This window comes from Chrysemys picta, chromosome 12 (assembly GCF_011386835.1).
Source record: "Chrysemys picta bellii isolate R12L10 chromosome 12, ASM1138683v2, whole genome shotgun sequence".
Taxonomy (NCBI): domain Eukaryota; kingdom Metazoa; phylum Chordata; order Testudines; family Emydidae; genus Chrysemys; species Chrysemys picta.
The window spans coordinates 14,684,086-14,707,935 of record NC_088802.1 but is presented as its reverse complement, the minus strand read 5'-3'; the positions used below and the strand labels follow the sequence as shown (position 1 = coordinate 14,707,935).

At 48.5% G+C, this 23,850-nt stretch overlaps 1 pseudogene; it reads left to right on the top strand.

Moving 5' to 3' along the window:
• The first annotated feature begins 289 nt into the window (after positions 1 to 289).
• LOC135975034 (butyrophilin subfamily 1 member A1-like) overlaps positions 290 to 23,850 on the top strand; it is a 41,152-nt pseudogene continuing 17,591 nt past the window's right edge.

The window sequence follows — 23,850 nt, the reverse complement described above, 5'->3', positions numbered from 1 at the left end:
GAAGAGCAGAGCAGCTGGGGCCCAGGAGAGGAGTGTCTGAGCCAGGCTGACTGAACAACATTGCAGGAGCTGAGGCCCAAAGAGTGGGGCTGGGCCACCTGGAGAGTATAGCAGCAAACCCTATCCCCCAAATAATCACTGGTTAATTTTGCATCAATGAGCATTTTCAGCCACAAGCCCTGCATGCGTTTGGAGGGTGGGGCTGGGAATGAGGAATATTCCAGGGCACTAGAGTAAATTAACCTGGCCACTGAGTCTAGCGGCTGCTGAAGCAGACTTTGGTCCCATTGTTTACACAGGGCTGAGGTAATTACAGCAACTCCTGGAGCACAAGAAAGCAGCCTGCAGAACTGACTGTGTCACCAGTCGAAGTTAAGAGCTGAGGCTGCTGGCACCAAAGCTGCCCTCTCACTAGCACTCTGGGTGTGTCAGAGGAATTTGAACTTTGTGCCATAACCATCCTGAGGAGGAGCCAGTCACAGTCACGTTCCAGCCTCTGTCCTTCTTTCGGTTTTGAAGCTGGTGGATGGGCCAAGAGAGGAGGGGGCTTCCATTAAATATAAAATATATTAATTTAATGAAAAGCTCAGGGGCAGGCTGGAGTTAATTCCTGTGGCTCCCTGACTCCTCCGGCAGGATGGATGTCACAGCCTGGGAAAGTGGCGCAGTCACTGGGAGCAGGAGCTCTGCCTAGAGAGAATGGCTCTGGGGGCTAGCGAAGCTGGGAGATTGGAACGGCTCAGAAACGACTCCACAGGACTCCGCAGGTAGGGGGTTCACTCACTGCAATCCCAGCTGAATTGTTGCCCTGGTATTTCCTGGCTCATGGCACTGATTAGTCAGAGGAGCTGCTGCTATCAAAGGGCCTCACTCCTGGGATTTGGGAGATAAAGTGTCACTTTCCCATGGGGAACTCAGCTGTGGCTGTAGAGATGCCCACACAGATTCAGAGACCTGCCCAGTCACTTCTCCACTGCCATGTTCACGTCTGTTTTCTGTTCTGCTCTATTTACTGACAGCTGTAGCCTGGGCCGGCTCCAGGCACCAGCACCAGCAAGCAGGTGCTTGGTGCGGCCCCTGGAAGGGAGCGGTACATCTGCCTCTTCGGTGGCGGGTCCCTCAGTCCATGTTGGAGGGAAGGACCTACTGCCGAATTGCCGCCGAAGAACGAAGCAGCGGCCGTAGAGTTCCCGATCGCGGCTTTTTTTTTTATTTGCTTTGGGCGGCAAAATCTACGGAGCCAGCTCTGGCTGTAGGAACCGATCACCAGTTGTAATTCTCCTGTGGGGCACTATTGGGCGTGTGCAGGTGTTTTCATCATCAGCTCACCACCATGAACTTCCAGAGTGAGAGGGTGAAAGATGGAAGGGAAACACCTGGGGCCAGATTGGGTGCAACTGATGCAGGGAGGGGGAGAATTTCTAAAGCTCCTAAGGGATTCAGGAGCACAAGCCCCATTGATCCTAACTCCCCTGTGTTTGTGGAAATCTCCCCCTCCGAGTGCAAATTGCACCTGCCTGTGCCCTCAAGGCCCTTTGCATTCCGGGGGTGGTGGGGGGACGACTCACCCCAAGGGAGGGTAGGGGATGATGCTGTTTCCCTTAGGGGGGTTTCTGGCAGGGAGGGGGGAGCTTTACCTCTCACTGGCAGGCTATCAGCAGCCGCCACCGAATGCAGGTACTTAGTGAGTGACTCACCTGCCAGCCCTGCTCTCACCTACTTCCTCCCCAGTGCGGCTGCTCTTTGGGCTGTGCCGGCCCCTGGTGCTGTCCTGGCCTAAGGCAGGTTGCAGCCACTTCACCCTGTCACAGCCCAGACCCAGCCAGAGCTTCCACCAGCGCTACGTGGTGTGAGCCCCGAGTGACGTCAGCCCTTGTGGGAAGCCCCCCACTGCCCTTCACAGCAACGCAGCCTCTTGCCTAGGGCCACGTTTCCAAGAGAGCTCAGCTCTGAACTGCTCCCAGTCAGGTTCCTGTGTGACGTGGGCAGGTTTCCGGGGGCTCTGAGCAGCCGCACTTGGGAGGGCAGGGCGGGCGGTGACACACCCCTTACAGGTCTGCATTGCACCCCAAACTATCACAGACACTGCAGAAAAAGGTCACAAACATGATTTGGGGGCTGGAGCAAACGCTTCACAGTAGGGGACGGAAGGAGATGGATCTGTTCAGTTTAGCAAAGAGAAGAGTGAGAGGTGACTTTCTGTCATGGATTCACAAGGCCTGGTCTGTGCCCTGGCCTTCAGCCAGGCCTTGGGAGTGACCCCTTGATTGTGCTGGACCCCACGATCCACACAATTCCACAGAGGCAAGTCCATGGCTTCAGTGACTCAGAAACTGGGCCTTTGAGCACCAGCAATCCCTGGCTTTCTCCATGGCTCCCTGCAGCAAGTCCAACAAGCCAGACTCATGCAGGAGACTTGTTCTATCCCTTCAGGGCTCAATGTTCTCAGTGAGTATCTGCAGAGACACCAGGCACCTTTTCCACACCAAGTAACGATGTGTTAGTCACCTGGCCTATGGAGTCTGAAAGTCCTTAGGTCAGCACAGAGAAGCAAAGTTTAAGAGAGGGTTCAGCCTGGCCAGAGCTGGGGCTCTGCCGAGCCGTGCTGCTGGAGGGTCCCGCTTGGCTCGCTCTCTCCCTGTCCCGTTTTTGTCTCTCAGTCCCAAGTGAGTTCCTGTGTCTCTGTCAGCCCAGTCCTTTAACACAGACACCTGGCACCTTCGCCCTTTGTGCTCCAGCTCCCGGCTATTGCTCCTCTTCCCTGCAGAGAGGTGGGGGGAAGAAACTTGCTCTAGGAGTTGATGCTTAATCGTTGAGGCTTCCCATTGTCTTTTCAAAATCCTCCATTGATATGGGTTGATTCCAGCCCAGACAGTCCGAGTGGCTCTACATCTCAGACACCTAGCCTGTTTGGCCACGTCCCAGCGAGAGAAGCAATTCTTTCCCCCAAAGCAGCAGCGATGCCAAGGGGATCAGTACAGAGTCCTACTGATAGTTCATAAAAATATTTCAGTAAAATTCCCCACCTGTCACTCCTTCATGAAGAAGGTACATGGTGCTAAAGGGCTCTTTAATACAGTGGAGGAAGGCATAACAAGAACCAACGGCTGGAAGTTAAAACTGGACAAATTCTCATTAGAATTAAGGAACAGAATTATATCAGTGAGGGTGATTATTCATTGGAACGAACTACCCAGGGAAGTGGCAAATTGTCCGTCTCTTGCTGTCTTCAGATCAACGATCGTTGACTTTCCGGAAGATGCTTCAGTCAAACACAAGTTTGGGCTCAGTACAGGGGTAAATGGGTGAGAGTCTTTGGCCTGTGGCACAGATCACATTACATGATCTAATGGTCCCCTCTGACCTTAGTCTATGAATATTGGGAAGTGTGCTAATGTAAACATAACTGATCAGTGGACCAGGGCTATGAAAGTCAGACAACCTGGCACTGTCACTGCATCCCACTAACTTGCCATCTGGTTTGTTATTTCTCCTGTTCTCCAGACCAAGCTACGATAATGGGGAAGGTTCCCTCATTCTCCCCCGGCACCACAGTGAGCTCCGCTCTGCCCGGCTACGTCGCTCTCTGCCTCACTCTACAGGTTCACAGGCTGGCGTCAGGTAGGAGCTCTGGGATCCTCACTGGGTTTGCTGCTGTTGCTATTGCTGGTCATCACCATCTACCTCACATCACTGCCTTGTCTTGTAAATCACGTCTGATCAACCTGCCCACAACCAGCAGCATGGAGAAATCACAGGCTACACCTGGGTCCCCAGTAACCATGGTTACTATCTATACACCATCTTGTCAGGCCTTGACACTACATCCATCCTACTGCTTTGGCTGATTTCTGGCAGCTTCTAAAACACAGAACACAGTGAGCACCACTACAGCGCTCGCAAACTATTTAAAAGGACACTATCCAATTCCTATACACTGCATTGACAGACCGTATACGTCACAAATCAGACTCTTGAGCCACGAAGGAGTTCTGAATCCTAGGCTCTCCAGTTTAGACGTAACAACCCACAAGTCATTCATGCTGCATTAGGCACATCTAACTAGGGCTCAGCGCTAGACCTCACCTCACAGTGAGGATGTGAGGATATTTGCTGGCTTCTTCATTCTGTGCCTTCAGTGAACTCCTTATATTGTCCCACTCAACCCCTGGGACAGCTCCACAGCTCCTTGGGCATTTTGGTTCCCTCCTGCTGTGGTTTCCATCCTGTTAATTTAACCAGCTCTCTCTGTCTCTCCTGATGCTGAGTCTCTGCACCGAGACTCCAATATGCTGTGCAGTTCCATAGTGATCGGTTCTCTGTTTCCTGTTCTTTTCTATCTGCCTCCTTCTCCCTCTCCATTATCTGACCTCTGACTTTACCTTTATAGCCATTGCCTGCATAGTGATGATCTGTTTTCATATCTTTACAACTTGTCAGCCTTTACACCACCCCTCCTGCAGATGAGGAGGCCCCTGTGCTGGAGCAGCACGAAAAGGCCTTGGTGTATCAGAGAACCAGGCCTCCAGTATCATTATCTCCAGGGTGCCCATGAGAAGTTAGAGCTTTATTCAGAGATAATAGGGACAGTGTATAACACTCACATGTGAACTCTGTGTGACAGATATTGCAGCCATGTGCGGCATTTTGGGGACTATCAAATTCACTTTATGAATGTTCTGTTTATTTTGTACCCCCTTTATCAATGGTATCTATACATGTTATATGTATCTTTGTGGGTTTGAGATTGTAATCTATGCCATGGGGGAGGTGTGACGGGTTGGATCACAGAAACCCCCTTGGGAGCTGCCACCCGATGTGCCAAGACTACTTCTAGCCCTGCTTTCCCTGACAGCTCAGGACTCCAGCACCCTGTCTTGCTGAGCCAGACACTCCCGTCTGCTCCAACAAGGACCCAGGGTCTGAACTATTTGCCCCAAAGTTGCAGGTTTACCTGAAAGCAGCTAGAAGTAGTGTGCTTGTCTTTAACACCCAGATGCCCAACTCCCAATGGGGTCTAAACCCAAATAAATCTGTTTTACCCTGTATAAAGCTTATGCAGGGTAAACTTATAAATTGTTCGCCCTCTATAACACTGATAGAGAGATATGCACAGTTGTTTGCTCCCGCAGGTATTAATACATACTCTGGGTCAATTAATAAGTAAAAAGTGATTTTATTAAATACAGAGAGTAGGATTTAAATGGTTCCAAGTAGTAACAGACAGAACAAAGTAAGTCACCAAGCAAAATAAAATAAAATGCGCAAATCTATGTCTAATCAAACTGAATACAGATAATCTCACCCTCAGAGATGCTTCAGTAAGTTTTTTCCTCAGACTGGACACCTTCCAGGCCTCGGCACAATTCTTTCCCCTGGTACAGCGCTTGTTCCAGCTCAGGTGGTAGCTAGGGGATTCTTCATGATGGCTTCTCTCCCCCTTTGTTCTGTTCCACCCCTTTATATATTTTTTGCATAAGGCAGGAATCCTTTGTCCCTCTCTGGGTTCCCACCCCCTCCTTCTCAATGGAAAGACACCAGGTTAAAGATGGATTCCAGTTCAGGTGACATGATCACATGTCACTGCAAGACTTCATTGCCCACTTGCCAGCACACATGTATACAGGAAGACTTACAGGTAAAACACAGCCATCTGCAGACAATGGTCCTGGCTAATGGGAGTCATCAAGATTCCAAACCACCATTAATGGCCCACACTTTGCATAATTACAATAGGTCCTCAGAGTTATATTTCATATTTCTAGTTTCAGATACAAGAGTGGTACATTTATACAAATAGGATGATCACACTCAGTAGATTATAAGCTTTGTAATGATGCCTTACAAGAGACCTTTTGCATGAAGCATATTCCAGCTACATTATATTCACTCATTAACATATTTTTATAAAACCATATAGACTGCAACATCACAGGAGGGTTACCCCATCTCCTTCAGAATTTGCAAACCATGGGGGGTAATTACTTGTGGGACAGGTAACAGCTCCAGAGAAGTACCACCCCTAGGGAGAATTGCATAAACTGGGTTAGATCAGGTCCCAGAAGCCCAAGAGAACAAAGATTTTTGGTATAAACGCTGGATTTGAACTGACCAGAGGCCCAATATCTTGGGCTGCAAAGTGACAGGACCTGTTAACCAAGAGGACAAACCCTAAGAGAAAGGTTTGAAAGACTTTGGAACCTACTAGAGAGTCCCATGTGCTACATGAGAATTTTTTGGGATAAGTGTAACATGTGTTCAGACCTTTGATTGCTTTATGCTCCGTCAAGCTTTTGTTGTTAAATGGTCTTTCACTTCTAACGCAGGGCGCTCTCTTACTGTGTGCCTTACTGCTGAATTAATGCGAAACCCCAGCCCCTCGCCAATTTAATTTCCTTTTTTCATTGTACATTTCACAGCACAATTCACAGTGACTGGACCTGACCGTCCAATCGCTGCCTCCATAGGTGGGGAGGCCGTCCTGCCCTGCCACCTCTCCCCCAGGATGAGCGCTGAGAACATGGAGGTGAGATGGTTCCGATCCCAGTTCTTTGCAGTTGTGCACCTGTACCGTGGTGGGCAGAATCAGTATGGACAGCAGATGCCGGAATATCGAGGAAGAACTGAGCTCTTGAAAGATGACATCACCAATGGGAGTGTTTTCCTGAGAATACGCAATATCCAACCCTCCGATGATGGACAATACAAATGCTTTTTTCAGTCCAGTGTCTCTTATGAAGATGCTATATTGGAAGTGCAGGTGGCAGGTCAGTGACTTGTTCTGATGTTTTAATGTCTTCAACAGGGTAATAAGTGGAGTCTGGAGGGTTCATTGTGAGATTACACAATTTTATTCATTATAGTGGGTCAGGGTCTCTGCTCTGGATAAGGTTGATTCTAGTTTGCTGTTTAATATCCGTTTTTTCTAAGTTCTCTAAAACCTTGACGCATACTCAGGTTGTCTTGAAAATTGCTGTGACTCATTGGACTCTGGGGTGGGACTAGTGGCCCAAGTTTGAGGGCATTAGAGCAATGAGTTAATGAGACACACTAACACCTCTAAACAGTCAGGTGACATTAACATGTTGTGGTTATTACAATTATTTTGTGCACACGGGGGAAACAATGGCTGATCCTCCCCAAACTGATGCCACCAGTTGGAATTGGTCTCAGCTCGTGTCTGACCCCTTCAGGGTAACAATGGTTGATACACAGGGCCCTGTAGCCCAGAGCCTGGTCTAAGAGTGGGAGAATTGAGGAAGTCCCCGCTCCCAGGACAGGTAGAGACAGTGGGCCTGACCCCTGAAGTTGCTGTCAGAGAGAACTGCAAGGGGACACAGGTGCAGCTAGTTCTGTAATGAGGACATGAGGTTTAGGCCAGGTGTAGTGAACACCTGGGTTTACACTCAAACACTGAGACTACTCCACACTCACCACCCCCAACTTGCAAAATGTTATCACCTCATCACCCTTGCCCTGTGGGTGTGGATTTCTTCTGGGACGTTACCTTATTCATAGATTCTAGGATTGGAGGGGACCTCGAGAGGTCATCGAGTCCAGTCCCCTGCCCTCATGGCAGGACCAAATACTATCTAGACCATCCCTGATAGACATTTATCTAACCTACCCTTAAATATCTCCAGAGATGGAGATTCCACAACCTCCCTAGGCAATTTATTCCAGTGTTTAACCACCCTGACAGTTAGGAACTTTTTCCTAATGTCCAACCTAAACCTCCCTTGCTGCAGTTTAAGCCCATTGCTTCTTGTTCTATCCTTAGAGGCTAAGGTGAACAAGTTTTCTCCCTCCTTCTTATGACACCCTTTTAGATACCTGAAAACTGCTATCATGTCCCCTCTCAGTCTTCTCTTTTCCAAACTAAACAAACCCAATTCTTTCAGCCTTCCTTCATAGGTCATGTTCTCAAGACTTTTAATCATTCTTGTTGCTCTTCTGCGGTGCCCTCTCCAATTTCTCCACATCTTTCTTGAAATGCGGTGCCCAGAACTGGACACAATACTACAGTTGAGGCCTAACCAGCGCAGAGAAGAGCGGAAGAATGACTTCTCATGTCTTGCTCACTTAACTTCACTTACCCCTCACCAAGCCTTGGTGATCTCTGGCATATCTGACAGCAGGCTGCTGACAATCCCCACGGCAAGGAGTCTGAGCCCTGCTACTTACAGAGCCTGCACCGCTCAGTGCTGAAATGAGGCATGATTGATCCCTCAAGGTACACCTGCACCTCTCCTGATATCACTGTGACAGTTCTGCCCATATGCTCCAAATAATCCCTCCACGGGTCATTACAGCTACACCAAGCATAGTGGATGCAGCTTTAGTGCATGCAACCAATTCCCAGTGGTTGTTGCCAGCTCCAAAGGGGCAGAGTTAAGGTTGTTTGGGTGTTTACCTTCCTAATGGATTTCCTAGTTTTAGAGGTCTGAGTATTGCTGAACTCAGCATTCTGGAAGTGCATGAGATAGTACAGAGTTAAGGTTGCCTGAAGGTAACTAAGGTTACATGTACGCTACAGTCGGGCTCCACAGAGTGGAGATCGATGCACCTGCAGTCGATTTAGCGGGTCTAGTGAAGACGCACCAAATCGACCGCAGATCGCTCTCCAATCAACCCATGTACTCTACCCCCGATGAGAAGAGTAAGGTAAGTCAACGGCAAACTGAATAATAATAAGTATTATTCATGTAGCTGGAGTTGCATACCTTAGGTCAACTTACTGCGATAGTATAGACCTACCCTAAGTTTTTTGTCAGTGAATAGACATGAGGAAGGAGTACAGGAAGGTGCCATTGTTTGTGTTGCGTTGTGTTCCACAGATTTGAATTGCAGCATGTATCTGCCTGCACTGCAGCTGCATTCCCTGTGTTCAGTGTAGCTGTACTGACCAGTGGAGAGTAGTGGGGACAGGGTCTCAGAGCTGTCACTGTGCTGTGGAAGGGCAGGAGATAATTTCACCAGGCAACCTGAACTCTGTGCTAACCAAGGTTTTGTCACTGAATTTTCTAGTTTTTTTTAAACAGAAAGGGAAACGCTTGTTGTAAGAGTTAGTGGCCATTTAGGTGGTTGTAGTCATGGGCGGTGGGTATAATAGGCATGAGAAGGCTAAGCGTTCCCTGCTGCCGACCTGCCACTAGATGCCTGTGCTAGTGGCCCTGCCACTTCACCACCACCACCCCTCCAGAAGTCCCCGCTGCTCACTGTGTCCCTCCTCCTCTTGGGAGGGGGAGTGAGGAAGGAACGTGGCAAGCCAGTGGGTGGCCAGCCAGGGGCATCTGGCGGGGGAGTGGGGCAGCTTGGTCATGCGCTGCCTGGTGCTGGGGGGGGCTGGTGGCTTGGGGTTGAGGGGCAGTGTCTTGGCTTGGCGCTCGGGTGGTTGGCGGCTCAGCCCAGCGCTGGGGCTGGTCTACTGCTCGGGGGGCCAGCGCCTCAGCCCAGCACTGGGGCTCAGGGGCCGGTGGCTCAGCCCGGTGTTGGAGCCATTCCGACTTGGCTGGGGGGGGCTTCAGGGTCGGGGAGGCTGACTGCTCAGTCCAGCGCTGGGGCTGATTGCCCCGTGGTTGCTCAGTGCCCATCCTGCTGTGCACTCTGATAGTGCAGTGGGGATAATGGTCGTGCTGTGCAATGTTTGCAGTGTGTAGCTCGTAACAGGGCTGGTGAGAGAAATCTCATCCCAGGTCTCTGTCCCAACACCTTGACAGTTTTATTACACAGTGGCTAATTTAAGCGTGTGAGAGGAAACTGGTGTGTCTGTCTCCTTCTCCACCATCCCCCACAACATTTAGCTCCCCTCTGCCCTACGTTTCTGGGTGCCCACATCACAGGCAGCAGCTGATTTGTGGGCCACACACTCCCTCGCTTATGTGAGTTGCACACTGAGTTGGGTTCCTCACCCCAACTACCAAGCCGAACTGGGCCCCCCAGCCCTGGTCCAGCCAGACTTCCCCAGCCATGTTGCAGGCCCACCCAATCCAACTCCCCCTCCCCCACACACTCTGGTAACCCCACACAGGGGTGATGTGTATTTTAACTATTCATTTCCTGCCTCCTTTCATTTCATTTCTTTTCAGGAGTTTACATTTTCATCACATTCAGCCCCCCACCCCACTTCCCCTTGACATGAAGAGGTTAGACACCCCAAGAGTCTCCCAGATCCCAGGCCATACGGGGGCAAAAGAAGGAGTGCAGAGGGGTAGGGCTTCCCCAGATCCCAGCACGGGGAAGGGGAGAATTTGGGGCTGACAGGACTCCCTGCCCCGAAACCCACAACTTTTACACCACCCCTCACCATACCATATTCTTCCTATCCCACTCCTTACCCTTACCTGAGGAGGCTTCAACCCTTCTTTCCCTCCCTACTACAGGCAAGCCTGTCCTGTAGTAGGTGACTTCTGGGTACCCTTCTGGCTCTGTTAATCTGTTTCTTCACTTCACCAGGTGGATAGTGTAGTTTTAAGAACACTTGATAGGGATCCTGTAGGTATTTGTCTCTGTCTGAGGGATTGGAGCAAATGCGGTTGTATCTTAGAGATTGGCTATAGGCAATGAATCGTGTGATGTAGTCTGGATAAAATCTGGAGGCATGTAGGTAAACCAGAAGGGTACCGAGAAGTCACCTACTACAGGACAGACCTGTTAGAGGGTTTATTCCTTCACCTGCTCACTTCCCTGGTCCTTCTCGCATGAACAGAGAGCAACAATACCCGAAGTAAAAAGGTGCAAACAATTCGATGTTTATTGGGGTGAACTTCCAGCAAGCATGATTCCAGTTTCCTTCCTCAGTGTCCCCCTTCCCAGCTCTGACACCACAGAGCCTTGCCTGTGTCCCTGTTCCCATTCCCCCCTTAGCGAAACATGATTCCAATTCCCCCACCCCCATTACCCCCTTACTTCCTGATTTACTATATAGTCTGCAGTCAAACTTGAGTTCTGCTTAGCTATACCTTAACCAATCAATCATTTTATTGAAATTTAACTAACCAACGCTAACATATTGTAACATGATTATTTAACCAATTATATCCCACCACCTTAATTGGCTTACACCCAACAAAATTAATTATACAGCAGACAGAAACAATCACAGAACCAGACAGAGATTATACAGACAAACAATAGGGAAGTGGAGACTACAGTGATAGAACAACACAGAAATTAGGATTTCACATCCCAGCTATTGATAAGTGAGTTCTTGCCAGACAGGATGCTATCAAACTAAGTTTCCTTTTACATCTTCTAGGCTTTTCCCTTTCTCTGGAGGTGATAGTGTTGCCAGCCCAAAGGGCCCGAGGAGGCAAACAGCGAGGTTCGTTGCCCGATGTGCTTGGCCCCAATAAAGACACTGAGGGGAGAAAGCAAGCCAAGTTTATTTCAGAGCTCTGAAATGGCACTAGGAGACCAGCATGTCTCAAATCAAGTGCAACAAATACAAACAAATTTTACCTTTTATATTCCAAACTGTTTGCATACATCTCTTTGTCTGGCTGTTCCCCCTTACCCCTCCCTTTCAGACAACAGTTACAATAAGCTCTACATAAGCTTGTGAGAAAACTTTCCCAGTCTCATGCATATCTGTGACCTTGGGTTTAGACGCCTGCAAACTAACTACCCCTCCCTTCCCTCGCTCCTTATCTCTACTGTTTCTGCTAGTGTGAGTGAAACTGCAGCCATCTGCTAAAAAAGCTGACCATTACATATTCTGCTTCAGCATCAAGGCAATTAGCATGAAAGTAGGTGACAGTTCACAAGATGGAGTTCTGTGGTTCAGGTAGGCCCAGAGCAAAAGAGTTTCATCGGCACTTTTGGCCTTCCACTCTCCCGAGTTACCTGGTAGCTATGCCTAGTGGACCCCAACAATAGGAATATCAGGACAGGATTGTATTCCTAACAGCCCAATAGCACCTTATTTCAATGTGACTAGTTTGGAATGTGAGGATGTGACCATACACTTTCCAGTTTATGGCTGGCCTCTGCTACTTAGCCGAAGGCTTAGCCTAAGAACCAGGCCTCAGACTGTCACAGTAAGAGAAGGTCCTTACACTGGCAGAAAGTGATTTTGATTCTTTCTTTTATACCTCTATAACTAGCTAAGTGATAAGAATACACCTAAATTCTTAAAGTATAGGCCTTTGCAGACAGGCCTGAATATCTATATCCTAACAAGGCCCAACAAAGAAAGTAACAGAACGCCACTAGCCGTCAACTACAGCCCCCAACTAAAACCTCTCCAGCGCATCATCAAGCATCTACAACCTGTCCTGAAAGACGATCTCTCACTCTCACAGATCTTAGAAGACAGGCCTGTCCTCACTTACAGACAGCCCCCCAACCTGAAGCAAATACTCACCAGAAACTACACACCACACAACAAACACACTAACCCAGGAACCTAACTCTGCAACAAACCCCAGTGCCAACTCTGTCCACATATCTATTCAAGGGACACCGTCATAGGACCTAACCACATCAGCCACACCATCAGGTGCTCGTTCACCTGCACATCTACCAATGTGATATATGTCATCATGTGCCAGCAATGCCCCTCTGCCATGTACATTGGCCAAACTGGACAGTCTCTATGCAAAAGACTAAATGGACACAAATCTTACATCAAGGATTATAACATTCAAAAACCAGTAGCAGAACACTTCAGTCTCCCTAGACACTCAATAACAGACTTAAAAGTGGCAATTCTTCAACAAAAAAAATTCAAAAACAGACTCCAATGAGAAACGGCAGAACTGGAATTAATTTGCAAATTGGACACCATCAAATTAGGCCTGAGTAAAGCCTGGGAGTGGATGGGTCACTGTAAAAACTAAATTTCCCCCTGCTGATACTCACACCTTCTTGTCAACTGTTTGAAATGGACCATCTTGATTACATTGAACTCATTAGCACTACAAAAGTGATTTTTCCCTCCCTTTTTGTCAACTGTTGAAAATAGCCCACTTCCACCTTACTTGAATTGGCTCATTAGCACTGACCCCCTCCCCCACTTGGTAAGGCAACTCCCATCTTTTCATATGCTGTTATTTATATGTCTCTACTGTATTTTCCACTCCATGCAGCTGATGAAGTGGGTTTTAGCCCATGAAAACTTATGCCCAAATCAATTTGTTAGTCTCTAAAGTGCCACAAGAACTCCTCATTGTTTTTGCTGATACAGACTAACACTGCTCTGAAACCTGTCACTGTGGGTAGCTATCCCACTGTGCTATTCACCACCATCTGCAGCTAGGAGTTGTGGGAAGGCGGAGTGGATCGCAGTGCATCATGGGTGCGGGTTCAGCATCCCATGATGCGTTTTTCCATCCCAGCATTCCATGAGACTCGGACTGCGTTTCGCTGCATTTTTTAACTGCCCCTGTTTACTGTGCATCCGCCATCTCTACCTGAAAGGATGGCCCCACATTGCTCTCTACTGTTGTGGTTGCTGTTATGAACACATCGCAGATGGTCATGCAGTATATCATGAGCTCCCGATCTGAACAGGAATAAGAGCTGCCCAACCTTCTATGTCCCATTTAAAGAAACAACACCAGATCACTGTTGGCATTCACGGAGCAGCTGCACATGGTGGACCGTCATTTTTGGGCTCAGGAAAGAAGCACTCAGTGGTGGGATCGCATTGTTATGCTGGTCTGGGATGATGAGTAGTGGCTGCAGAACTTTTGGATGAGGAAAGCCACCTTCCTGGAACTGTGTGCGGAGCTCGTCCCAGCATTGTGACACAAGGACATCAGAACGAGACCGACCCTCTCTGTGACTATGAACGGAACATGGTGCAGTGCCGTGCGTGCAAAGATAAAGGAAATGAGCAGAAGGCAAAGGAGGCAAACTGTCACTCTGTTGCTACACCGAAGACCTGCCGCTTCTATTAGGAGCTGGATGCCATCCTTGGTGGTACCCCACCTCCAAGAGCCCTGTGGGTACTTCAGTGGGGCTGGAGACAGTGGACAGCAGACTGAACCCTGATGATGAAGTCGTGGATGAGGAGGTCGAGCTGGAGGATGATTTGGAGCACATTGCCGGTGGTGTGACGAGTCAGGATCTCTTTTCCACTCCAGAGGGGTCCGGCCAGTCCCAGCAGTCTGTCTCTGGTGTGCATGATGCAGAAGAGGAAAGCCTCAATAAGTGATCTTTTTGAGTTGATGCTGCTCATTTATATGAGGTTCAGCTGTCCTTTGGTCTGTGTATTGTAGACGTGGATGAAGGGATACAAATCTGCAACACTAGCTGTGTTTCAATGTGCTGCACATTTCCCTGTGAAGCTAAGAAGTGCGATGGAACAGTGTGATAATGCACACCAACATTTCAGAGGAATCCTCCAGAGAGATCTCCAGCAAACTTTACAGGAGGTACTCGCCAATCCTCTACCAAAGGTTTCTTGTCACAGCTGCTTTGTTCCTTCCACCATTGTAGGACACTTTCCTGTGCTCGGCAATCACTTGTGCTGGGACCAAAGCAGCACACACGTGAGCAGCATAGGGACTGGTTCTGAACCTGCATGCATGCAGTAGATGCACCCTTGCTAACGCTCAGGAGTTAGATATCAACTTCAGTGACCCCCGCCTGTGGAAAATGGGGGCAGAATTTGCATTATTGTCCATGGTCGCCCTCAATGATCCCCTGAAAACATCTTCTAAATCCTTGCCTTATCTTGAATGCCCACAATCTGTCCAGGCCTCGCTCATTATGCTTAGGGTATTCGTGGAGATGTGTGCTTGCCAGGGTTCATAGAGAAAGTGACTGGTATGTTACAAGAGGTGAATTTTTCTGTAAGGATTGAATGCTGTGTGTGAACTAACAATGATGCTTCTGTGTACTGTTTCTTGTGCTAATGCAAATGTTGCCTTCAGGGGAACTCCCTACACACTGTCCGAGCACCATCGCCAGGTAAGGAAGTGACCAAGGTGGAGCAAGGAGGTCAAATTCTGAGAGGTGCTCCAATCCTCAGAGAGAAAAGAGAATGCAGGAAGTGGAGAGAAAAGGAAAGGCAAGACAGAAAGAATGAGAAGCACATTCTAAAGGGACAGGAGCGAATGACTAATGTGATGGAGGAACAAACAGAGATGCTGAAGTCCCTAATCATGCTTCAGTCAGTGCAGATGCATGCTCACCTCCCCTTGCAGCTGATACAAAACTGTTTTCCATGCTCTCCACAAACTCTGCTCACACATTCCTTGCAACTTCCCGGCACATCTCAGTACCCTGTTCATTCCACCCCTTCGGACACCTTCCAGAATCACAGCTAGACGTATGCACAGCTCTGAGAGCCTCCACTGCTCTTCACTGTTATCTCCCTTCCCACCAAGCCTTATGTGTGTGTTAATTGATGTTTAACAAAAACAAAGTCTCTGAGAGATAACCAATCTTTATTAGTGTCCTACACGGAGTGATTCATGCTGGTAGAAATACACAGAAGTAGTTTAATCACAATGGTTAAGCAAAATGAGATAACTGAAGTTAGTCAAGCATGGCAGATTGATGTATACAAATACAGATTACTGTTGCTCAATATCAGAATATTGCCTCAAAGCCTCCTTGATTCTCACAGCCCCCTGTTGTGCCCCTCTAATAGCCCTGGTATCTGGTGCTCAAATTCAGCGCCCAGGCAATCTGCCTCAGTGCTCCACCCCTGGGGGAAATTTTCACCCTTCCCCTCACAAATATTATGGTGCACACAGCAGGCTGCTATGACCATGGGAATATTTTCCTCATTTATGTCCAACCTGCCCTAAAGGCAGCACCAGTGCACCTTTAATCTGCTGAAGGCACATTCCACGGTCATGCTGCACCTGCTAATCTTATTGTTGAAGCGCGACTTGCTGCTGTCCAGGTTTCCCATGTAAGATTTCATGAGCCATGGCAGTAAGGGGTAGGCTGGGTCTCCCAGGATCACTATGGGCATTTCAGCATCCCCCACTGGAATCATTGGTCTGGAAAGAAAGTCCCTGTTTTCAGCTTTCTGTACAGGCCAGTGTTCCTGAAGATGCAGTTTAGTATATATTAGTGCCCGATACTCTTATATTCTCACGTATTTGTCTGTTTAGTCATGTAGGCATCTGTGGCCATCCCTCTTCATCGGCCTTGGAGTGAGACCACACCCCCTTGCTACCGCTTTTCTATAAAGGCAATCTTTAGTGGGGAATTAGCAGTCACTGGAGCTCAGGCCCTCTGGGCAGGGAAGAATAGTAAATGGTTTTGGGGCTCAGGCTCTCTGGGCAGGGCAGAGCACTAGATAGTCTAGGGAGCTCAGGCACACCGAACAGTCTATCACATGACAATGTGGCTCAGGCAGATGGCAGACAAACGCAGGCCTCTTGGCCTAAGGTGGGTAGGTGGCCAGCACAGGGGTGGGGCAGCCGGACCCAGGAGCAACCTACTCCACTGGGTCCGAGCCCAGGCCCCTAGCAGTGGCAGAGGGCTCCATCATTGGATCAGTGGGGATCTCACCACAACACGCTGATCAGCACTCTGGCACCACCACCATACTATTGTCTGGTGTCCCTGGGCTACTTCCTACGACCCCCTTGTCATGCACCTTTATCTTGTGAGGTGTTCTCCCTCTCCCCGGGGTTACACAGCTAGTGGCAGTCCCAGCAGCTCTTTAGGGTCCTTGTTGGTTGAGATCTCTGGTAGCCCCTGCGAGTCCTCAGTGCTGCAGAGGTTCCTTGGGGGTGCAAGACCCAGCAGTGGGTAGGAGGCATCTGTCTCCTTCACCATCTCCAGCCCAACTGAGCTGCAGCACCCACCTTTTAAACTTCCTGTCCAGCCCCTCTGCTTCCAGCAGGGTGGTTGTATCTTGCCAGGCTCCACCCACCAGGGGGTGGGTGGTGGTTTCTCCCTGTCAGGCCTGGAGTGAGGCTATGCCCCTCGCTACAAGTCACTTTTATGGAGATATACCTATCTCATAGAGCTAGAAGGGACCCCGAACGGTCATCGAGTCCAGCCCCCTGCCTTCACTAGCAGGACCAAGTACTGATTTTTCTCCAGATACCTCAAGGGCTCCCTCAAGGACTGAACTCACAACCCTGGGTTTAGCAGGCCAATGCTCAAACCACTGAGCTATCCCTCCCCCCATAACTGATGCCCTGCATGACCTCTATAGGTTCAAGTTTTTTGTTTGTTTTTGCTTTATTTTCCCCCAGATTTTGCAAATAATGAACATAATATTTTGTTATTTATATGCTATTGCGATCTAGTGCAGGGGTTCTCAATCTTGGGGGTCGGGACACCTCAGGGAGTCACGAGGTTATTACATGGTGGGTCACGAGCTGTCAGCCTCCATCCCAAACCCTGCTTTGCCTCCAACATTTATAATGGTGTTAAATATATAAACAAGGTTTTTTTAATTTATAAGGGGGGGTTGTACACAGAGGCTTGCTATGTGACAGGGGTCACCTGTACAATACTTTGAGAACCACTGATCTAGTGCATGTTTTTGGATTATTTGTATATATAAGTTTTGTTCATTATGTGTTTACATTTTGTATAAAAACAATAAAAATAAAGTTTAAAAGAAAAAGACTCCTGAGCAGGGAAGGCTCCAGACATACATCCCTTCTCTACCTCTCCGTAGAGGATCTTTTGTGTGAAATTTTCTAAACAGCGTAAGGCCTTCCCTGCACACCATCTGCAACCGAAATAACTACATCAGTTTGAATTCACACCTTTGGGTAAATTGAAGCCTCTTATTTCAGATTAAGATAATTTTATTTCAGTTTAGCTCATCAGTAAAAGTGTGATCTGGGGCAGAAGGCATTACCTTAACCCTGCATTTCTTTGTTATCTAATGTCTGCATTTTGTGGGTGTGTTTCCTGTCTCTCAGAGGAGTCCAGTTTTCTGCTGCCAACTTCTGTGCTCTGGAAGGGTACAAGGCACAGCCAAGGCAACCTGAACTGCCCAGTAACAAAGTTTGTTGGTAGTGAATTAATTGAAGGTTTGTCTATACTGTGATAGACCCAGACCAGTGGGGTACAGGAGTCTGGTGGAGGGCAAATATACTGGTCACTGGATGAGTAGTTTTCTGTTCCCTGAGTGACCAGAGCAGGGGCTGCACTAGAGTAATCAGGAACCTGCTAGAACCGGTTAAGGCAGGCAGGCTAATTAGGACACCTGGAGCCAATTAAGAAGAAGTTGCTAGAATCAATTAAGGCAGGCTAATCAGGGCACCTGGTTTTTAAAAAGGAGCTCACTCCAGTTTGTGGTGTGAGTGTGAGGAGCTGGGGGCAAGAGGAGCTGAGAGTGTGCTACCAAGGACCACAAGCATTATCAGATGCCAGGAGGAAGGTCCTGTGATGAGAATAAGGAAGGCGTTTGGAGGAGGCCATGGGGAAGTAGCCCAAGGAGTTGTAGCTGTCATGCAGCTGTTACAGGAGACACTATAGACAGCTGCAGTCCACAGGGCCCTGGGCTGGAACCCGGAGTAGAGGGCGGGCCTGGGTTCCCCCCAAAACCTCCCAATTGACCTGGACTGTGGGTTCTTCCAGAGGGGAAGGTCTCTGGGCTGTTCCCCAACCCACATGGTGAATCTCTGAGGCAAGAAAATCTGCCAATAAGCGCAGGACCCACCAAGATAGAGGAGGAACTTTGTCACAATACATACACATGCACTGGTTACAATGAAGTAGTGCAGAATCCTATATGGACACTTTTAAATGACTTGGAAATGGCTTATATTACTCTAGCTTGAGTTGATTCCTTCTTAATTTAAGAATGTCCACACAGGCATGTGCACTGGTTTAACCTAATCACTTTAATTAAACTGGAGCAAGTTTGAGCATAGAACAGCCCTGACATTAACATTAACTTTAATTGCTGTATATTAAATGGGAATTTAACCAGCTTAACTGACCAGCCGCACTCGTGGACTAACATTTGATTATTAGTTTAATAGGAAATGGCTTTCGATAAGAGTGTAATAAAACTTTTTGCTCATTACAGGGCACTGTAGGATTATCACAAGTTCATTTATTTCTTCTGTAGGTTTGGGCTCTGCTCCTGTCATCTCTGTGGAGGGACATCAGGATGGAGGGATCCAGGTTATATGTCGATCAGCCGGATGGTACCCAAAGCCTGAGGTGCTGTTGAGAGATCTCCAGGGTCAGAACTTACCATCAGCCTCTAAAAACATATCCCGAGAGGCCAATGACCTGTTTCAAACAGTGGTTGCCACTGTTATAACAGAAGAGTCGAACCAGAAAGTGTCCTGCTGTGTCAGGAACCCGCGACTCAACCAGGAGAGAGAGTCAGCGATTTCCATAGCAGGTCAGTGCCCGAACATACCGCACATGGATAGATTGGGATGTTGCAGACATGAGCAAAGAGTATTAATCATTGTGTCTCCTGTTTATTGGCCTGGGCCTTCAATGTGCTGAGCATGTCTTGGAAAGTCCTGAGCAACCTCTCAAGTCTCTTTGACTCCAGTAGGAGCTGAAGGTGTTTAGCACCTTACAAGCTGGAACACCATGGGCCAGATTTTCATAAGAGCTCAGCACCCAGCAAACATCGTTCTTCTCAATTGGGGGTGTGGGCAGGGGGAGGAGGGAATTCTCCTTTGTTCTTGTGCTGTAGTGAGGACTGTGTCGGAACTGCAAGCTATCACAAGAGTGGGGGTTGGGGTGCAGGTTTTCCAGGTCCTGTTTGCAGGCTAGTGGGCTCTGCAGCAAAGCGAGCAGAATCAGAGTTTGTCTACAGGAACAGTTAGTTTGTGGCAAGGTGTAAATCTGCTCCAATCTAGCCTGGCGTGCACTGTCTGTGTGGACCCTGCTACATGCACTAACAATTCCGTAGTGCACTTTGATCTACCCTGCTTTGAAATGGGAACAATTCAGAGTGCACCAGGAAACTTTTAGTGTGGTGCAGCAGGATCCACACAGCCTGTTAGTGCGCAGCAAGCTAGTGCAAGGTAGATTTACACCCCAGCCTGCGGCGCACTAACTGTTCCTATAGACGAGCCAAGTTAAAGCAGGGTGAGGTGAGTTTTGCCCCCTGCCTTAGGGAGCAGCCCCTCTCTCTGTTGGGGGTTCTTGTGTGTTAATATTCTGGATTCTAAGAAATAAAGTCGTGTTATGCTGCAACCTCCCAACAGGAGTATTTATGTTTGTATCTAACTTCTCTGTGTGTGCTTGAACATCACAGTCAGTAGGGCTGGGGGAGGGAATTCGCCTCTGCTCTCAGAGCTGCTGGGTGCTGAGTGTTCATGAAAATCTAGCTAAAAGTCATTTTTCCCCAAACAGCAGAAGAGACCCCTGGGTATGGTCTGAGCATTGCTACTTATTTTACATCTGAAAATACCAGCAATAAAAGTTCAGGCCCAAAATATGCATAAACAAAATCTTACCTAAGAGCATCTTAATTTTTCAGGAAAAAAAGATCCTGATTTTATGCATCATTATCTGCCAAATAACTTGGTTAATACTGAATTAATATTTCATCTACATAATAATAAAAATGTTGCATTTGTAAAACATTGTTCATCTGAGATCTCAAAGTGCTGGTTAGTCTATGATATGCCCAGTATTACCTGACTGTTATGTTCACGGCATACACACCGAAAATTGAAACCAAAACATAAATACTCTTCCTGTAAGGCTGCAATGTAACACTGCTTTATTTCTAAGAATCCAGAACTCTAACACACCAGAGCCAAATACAGAGAGAGAAAAAACAGGCTGCTCCCTAAGGGAGAGAACCAGAATTCAGCCTGCCTTGCTCCAGGCTGGTTCTTTGCAGAGTGACTTCAGAGGACCCAGATGCACGCTCCCCACAGAGCTCCCTAGCCTGCAAGCAGCACCAAGAAACTCCTCTGTATTTAAAGTCAGTTCATAATTTTCACAGTTTTCAATACACCAATCACTTAACAAGGACCCTCCAGTCAGCCATTTCTCCAAGGCCCAGGGAAGAGGACTCTAGAGGAATTTTTACTCTAAATTTCCAGGCTCAAGTTTTGTTTTTATTAAAATTCTGTATTAACACATTTTGGGCCTGACTCTCTTGTGTAACTGAACCCCCGTGAGCACAGGAGAGTCGGGGGTGTCAGGTCACAACTCTCTGATTCTGAGGGCCAGTCTGCACTGGATGCAGCCTTGGCATCACTTAGAGCAGCCTAGGGCCGGGATAATCAATTATTTTTTGTCAAGGTCCAAATGTCTTGGTCAAGGTCCAGACTCCAGAGAAAATAATAATAATAAAAAAAACCAATGATAATAATAAGTAACTAAAAATATTCCAGGGTCCATTCAAAAGCATCTGGTAGTCTAGTCTAGATTTGGCCGCAGTCCACCTACTGACTACCCCGACCTAGGGAATGCTTGAACTTATGCCAGTGGGAGGTAGGTGTAGCATAGCAGAGTCCACCCCACCCCCTCCCATTAATTAACCATGTTCAGTAGCCAGGCTGGGACTTTCATTGGTTTAAATAATAAAGCACAGAGGAGCCACATCTCCCTGTGTATTTCCCTGTGAGAGTCTTTTAACTAGTCACAGAGTCACCACTGTCACAGTGTCCTGCCTTCATTCTGCACGTTTGCTCCCAAGTCAATGGCACTTTCTCTTGCAGAGCTGTTTTTCCCGAGGGTCAATCCCTGGATGGTGGCTCTGGGGGTGATCCTGGCTCTCCTGGCTGTTCTCATTGGCCTGGCCAGTTACTGCTTCTGGAGGCAGCACAGAACAAAAGGTGAAGTAACGAGAGGGGGGAACTTGGTGAGAGAGACAGAGACATTTAAAAACAAAACCAAAAGTAGTGATACAGGCATTGAGGTGCTTTGATTCAATGTTTGGAGGAGTTTCAGGCAACGGGAGCTGGGCTGGGGGTGAAGGGGGAGCTGAATGAATTATGACTTCACATGTGAACGGAGAAGTGTCAAGTGGTTTCACCCCAACAGATCTCACTCAGGGATCCCAGTCGAATGTGATTCTGAACTGTTCCCTGGGGATCGGCCTGGCTCAGTCTGAAACACCCATGTGGGGCTCAGGGAGCTGGGCTTGGCGCTCCAACATATGGCACTTGGCTGCTTGCAGGAAAAACAGAAAGCAAAGGAGGAGAAGAGGGGTTTGTTACAACCCAATTCTGCCCCCTAGTCTGTACTTGCAAGTAGGAGCTGTGGATGGGCGAAGTAGTGGCTGTGCAAAAGGAAAGGTTAGCAATTTAGCTACACTAAAGATTTGCTCAGCCTGAGATCCTGCTACAGGACCAGGGCAGTGAACTCTCTGTTGTAGTAGAAGTGCTCAGCTGTAGTTTTTTCTCTGGTCACAAAGGGCAGATATTGGCCTTCAGTGATCTGTGAGTTTATAGGGAGCTGGGGGTTTCAAAGCTGCCTAAGGGGTCTGAATACTCAACTTTTGTTTAAATTAATGGGGCACCAAGTGTGCAAACCTGCAAGGCTGCTGTGAAAGTCCCACCCAGAGGGTTTTCTCGCCTGAAGAGCTGTGAACTTTATGTAGAAATTTGCAAGTGTCGGAAGAATTGGGAAGGGGAAATGTCTGTTCAAATGATTTCCCAGTGGGGACAGAAGCAGGTAATTCAGAGAAGCAGAGAGGAGCTGTGCTGTTTACTTGTGAAAGTTGGAACTGGGTATGGTACCTTCAGAACTCGCACCACTAGGTGTGAATTGGTTAGTTCCTGACTTTAACAGATACATTATGTGGGTCGAGTCCACATTTAGGTGACAGGGATTCACTTATTTTGAGTTGTATGTAAAGTTTGTCTGTGTGCCCAGAGAGAGCTATGCTGGGCTCATTTCCAAACACGAAACAATTAACTGTCACTGTTTTGTTCCCTGGGCCTTTTAGAGAATTCTCCGCACCAGCTGCCCTGGTGAGCTGTGGCTAGGATGCTGTAATAACACAAACACACTCAGGATTTGCACAGCTGGTCTGAGATGCTGCTCACGCTGGGCTAGGGTTACCATATGTCCGGTTTTTCCCAGATATGTCCGGCTTTTTGGTAATCAAACCCCCGTCCAGGGGGAATTGCCAAAAAGCCAAACGTGTCCGGGGAAAAATACCAGCCGGGCACTTCCCCTCCCGGGCTCCAGCTGCTCTGCTCCGGCGACACAGGGTCTGGAGGCATGGGGGCTGCCTGAAGCCAGAGCGCTACCGGCTTCACGGTTTGCCGGGCAGCCTCCAGACCCTGCGCCCCCGGCTGGGCGCTTCCCCTCACGGGCTCCAGCTGCGCTGGGGAAGCGCCGGCTGGGGGCACAGGGTCTGGAGGCTGCCCGGCAAACCGTGAAGCCGGTAGCGCTTGGGCAGCCCTTTTCATGTGGCTGGGAGGGAGGAGGGGGAGTTAGGGCGGGGACTTTGGGGAAGGGACGGAGTTGGGGCAGGACCGGGGGTGGGAAAGGGGCAGGGCCAGGGCCTGTGGAGTGTTTTTTTTTAAATATGGTAACCCTACACTGGGCACAAGATGCTCTCGCTCAGGCTGTGCTCAGCAGTGACTGGCAGACATGACGCAACCTCCATTTCCAGCAGTGTTGGTACCCAGGGCTGACACCAAAAGGACGAGCTCCACATAGGAAAGAGCTGATCTTAGAGGTGATGCCTGTAGGGGCCCATCCACACCCCCCTCCCTGGCCCATGCTGACCTGAGCACCCAGCTAAAGAAAGACACCTCCACCCTGTTCTTAGCTAGGGCACCACCCAACTAACCTGGCCTTACAGGGAGCTGTTCCCATGTGTCACTAGGATCAGGGGACAGACACCACCCACAAACTCAGGAGCTGGCCTAGGAAGGGGGTGCAGGGACCTCAACAGATGGACCTGTCTGTGTGTCTCCATTAGTTTCTCTATTGCTTAATTACAGCAGAGCTTCATGAAACAATAATAGG